We start from the raw sequence: 4,041 nt of genomic DNA, 5'->3' as shown, positions 1-4,041 counted from the left end.
TGGCAATAATCTCTAAAACTTGATGACTAGGAGGTCCAGCAACTTGACAATCATTACATGTGCAAATTCTTCAGCGATGTCAAGGCCAATATATAGCTCAAACAGTCAAGGTTTCATTTAACTGTGACCCAAGAACTGATATGAGCTCCCTTAACTCTATCCCTTAGCAAATTATCCAGCACACACACAGACACACACATCACAAACATTCCATAAGTCAAAAGATGTCCCTCATGAGTGGGAAACCTGACTAATTTGTTTTCCTTACCCTACCCTGCAATGCTGAAGCCAGCACAGGGGTCCTAAATACCAACCCATTTGAGTTAAGGAGACTTGACAAAGATAACAAAGCTTTGGTTTAATGCTGCAAAAGACAACTGTAGTTCATGACTGAGTTTATGTCCAGTTGACCCAAGTTAGATAACTTATTCATTTTTTTTAAAAATCCTTTTAATTCTGCTTTTTGCTAATTGTACACATCAAGCACTAATTTCCACTCTGTGTACATAATTTTTTTCCTTTTTTCATTTGTTTTTATCCATTGTTTTGATCAGAAACAACTTCTCCACATCCTCACTATTTAAATCTTTCATAATTTTCAGGACCTTCTTTATTTCTCTTTTCTACTTGGTCTTTCTTAATAGTTGCATGTTCTCAATTCTGGTAACATTCTTATAAAATGATTTCTACAATATCATCTGTGCTTCAGGCCAGAACCCACTGTAGCAATCCAAATGTGAATTATGTATGCAATATTTTATGTAGGACAAACACACACTTTTTATTTTGAATAAAATAAAAATCGCTGACAATCAACACAGGCGCACCTCAAGGATGCATGCTTAGTCCACTACTCTACTTGGTCTACACTCGTGACGGTGTGGCAAGGCACAGTTCAAACACCATCTATAAATTCACTGATGACACCATTGTTATTGGCAGAATCTCAGCTGGTAATAAGGAGGCATACAGGAGTGAGATGGATTGGCTGGGTGAGAGTTGTTGCAACAACCTCACACTCAACACCAGCAAGACCAAGGAATTGATAGTGGACTTCAGGAAGGGGAGGTTAGGAGAACCTCCCTTTGGGGTCAGCGGTGGAAAGGGTGAGCAATTTCAAGTTTCTGGGCATCAACATCTCAGAGGATCTATCCTGGGCCCAACACATTGATGCAATCTCAAAGGCGGCACACCAGCGGCTTTACTTCATTAGGAGTTTGAGGAGATTTGGTATGTCACCTAAGACCCTTACAAATTTCAACAGATGTACGGTGAAGAGCATTCTGCCTGGTTGCATCACCGCCTGGTATGGAGGCTTCAATGCACAGGATCACAAGATGCTGCAGAGGGTTGTAGACTCAGCCAGCTCCATCATGGGCACAACCCTCCCCACCATCGAGGACATCTTCAAGAGCCAGTGTCTCAAGATGGTGGCATTCATCAGTAAGGACCCTCAACACCTGGGACATGCTCTTTTGTTACTACCATCAGGGAGGAGGTACAGGAGCCTGAAGACGCACACTTGATGTTTCAGGAACAGCTTCTTCCCCTCTGCCATCAGATTTCTGAACAGTCCATGAATATTACAACTATTTGTTTATTTTTGTAACTTATTTTTATGTCTTGCACTGTACTACTGCCACAAAACAAGTTTCACGACATATGTCAGTGATAATAAACCCGATTCTGAATCTCAATTGTCCACCAGCACAAACATGACTATTCATGAGTTGCTCCTTTGCATCAAGTATAGTTTAACCACAGGAAGTTTGAAATACTTGTTGTCAAGAGGTACTGAGTAACCCCAGACTGGCAGTTACTACATCAGTCCTAACATTGTTCTTTTCAATTCCGAGAACAGACTGCCTTTTCTCTAGAACAACATTTTACTTCTTTTATCCCTTCAACCTGTGAACAAAGCCTGATATGGTTAATTCTCTCAACCCTTTTTTAAAAAAGGTATTTGCACTTGCGCTAAACAGTCAATGAAGTGAAGGCAACTCATTGTACTCTGCTTCCAAGTACAATGTGTATGTAATGGACTAGCACCTGAACGCCAATTTCATTTGTGGCTATCAATAAAGAATTCAGAAGAAATGTTTTCATCTAGAGAGCAGTTAGAACACACCAGCATATAAAGTAGTTGAAGCAAATAAAGAGAGAAGCGTGATAAGTACATGGAGAAAAAAAATGGAAGGAAATGCAGATAGTGTGGAATGTGCCTCATGTGGAAACATAAATCTAGCCCTTTACACAATTCCGGGACATCCAAATGTGTAACAGTCCCCGTGGTAAGGTAAGAAATTCAAAAGGGGCTTCACAGACAATTGGACTGATTGCCCTGTTTTTGCATTGCCGATATGTAATTATATGTACTAACACAAATCATGTAACCAAAAAAAATCCGTCTTGCAGAGCGTCCAATACACTGAGCAAAATGGCATTACCAACCGACGCAATATTTTTTTCTATCTAATAAATTCATGCAGAGACCTGTCATTTAATATCCAATGACACTGAGAAAACACCGCGAGGAAATAGGGTGGAGAGTGCCAGCCTTATGGAATGATCGCGGTGTTGTTCAATTGTGTCGATTCAATAAAATTAGAGGCCATTATATCGCTTGTTTCACGCACTCCTGAGACAACGTTTCAGTAGTGTCTCCTTTTCTATTGAATTGTAAATGCAAAAATTTCAATACAGTAATTGAAATGGTCGAAAGATTGTGAATGTGGCGAGGGGTCGGGAAATCACCTCAGTCAAGAGCCAGTCTGCACTACACGTGGACAGACAGCGGGAGGCGCTGGAGGACTGAGTGACTGAGACACCTCCCCCAGGGAGGGGCCGCCCTGCACCCCTTCCCCGCCCCACCCCGAACACAGGGATGGGCCGCCCTGCACCCCTCCCCCACACTGAACACAAGGAGGGGCCGCCCTGCACGGCTCTCCCCCCCCCACACTGAACACAAGGAGGGGCCGCCCTACACCCCTCCCCACTGAACACGAGGGGTCGCCCTGCAGCTCCACCCCCCCCCCACTGAACACAAGGAGGGGCCGCACTCTCACCCCCCCCCAAAAAAATCTGAACAGAGAAGGGCCACCCTACACCGCCGTACAGAACTCCACCCGTTGACGCTGAGGGAGGGGCCGCACTACTCGCCCCCCACCCCACCTGAACAGAGAGGTGGCGTGGGGGGGGGGGGTCGCCCTTCACCTTCACTGAACGCAGGGACGAGCGACCTTGTGTAACCCCAGCTCCTCCCGATACTGAGGGAGGGTCCACCCTGCAACCCCAGCCCCAACCCAATCCCACCACCCCGGCATGGAGGGAGGGGCCGACGCCACCCGGACGTGGGGAAAGGGGAATAAACACCGTTCTGCGAACATTTAACGACAAGCTGGGGGCTGGAAACAGCCAGACCCTGAGCGGAGGGCAGTGGGACAGTCTCTGGGATCGGTTGGAAATGGCAAATGTTTGGGAAGCGCGGCGATCTTTGTCCACTGAGCAAGATCCAGAGTCACAGTTGCAAACCTGGGAAAATGTGAGCAGACCGAGTGTCGCGTTGCAAGCCCAGTCCAGACAGTAACGTTACTGAGCCGCGTGTGTTGGGAATGGCACGAAAAGCGACGCTGTTTTGGCCGGGCATAGAGTTCCTCCTGAAAAGTTTTAAATCGTCTAACAAGCAGTATAAATAAAATTATTCGCGTATGGCAGAGCACGTTGCATTTTCACGGAACAAAAGAGCACGTGGTTCCACTGGGGCTCGAACCCAGGACCTTCTGCGTGTAAAGCAGACGTGATAACCACTACACTATGGAACCCTCAGCAAGTCTATCATTAATTCCATCTACTCAGATAAGCGCAAGCGCAACTCAGAGATTATGGGGAGTTTGTAAAGTTGATTCGAGTCCGTAGCATTTGCATTGTAGGCTGTTCAGGGGTGAAAGAGCGAGCGAATACAGGAGTTTAAATTTTTCATCTTTTCAAGAGATACATATGCGAGTCCTTACTGTTATGCGTGTACACGAGCCCATATCATCA

General features: G+C 45.6%; 1 non-coding gene across 1 annotated transcript; it reads right to left on the bottom strand.

Annotated features, from left to right (window-relative positions):
- Positions 1-3,748: 3,748 nt before the first annotated feature.
- Positions 3,749-3,821, bottom strand: trnav-uac (transfer RNA valine (anticodon UAC)). The gene has a single exon. It is a non-coding gene; the product is annotated as a tRNA-Val (tRNA).
- Positions 3,822-4,041: the final 220 nt, after the last annotated feature.

Source organism: Pristis pectinata, chromosome 8 (assembly GCF_009764475.1).
Source record: "Pristis pectinata isolate sPriPec2 chromosome 8, sPriPec2.1.pri, whole genome shotgun sequence".
In the NCBI taxonomy this organism is placed as follows: domain Eukaryota; kingdom Metazoa; phylum Chordata; class Chondrichthyes; order Rhinopristiformes; family Pristidae; genus Pristis; species Pristis pectinata.
The sequence above is the reverse complement of the archived record's forward strand: the minus strand, read 5'-3'. Positions and strand labels throughout refer to the sequence as shown.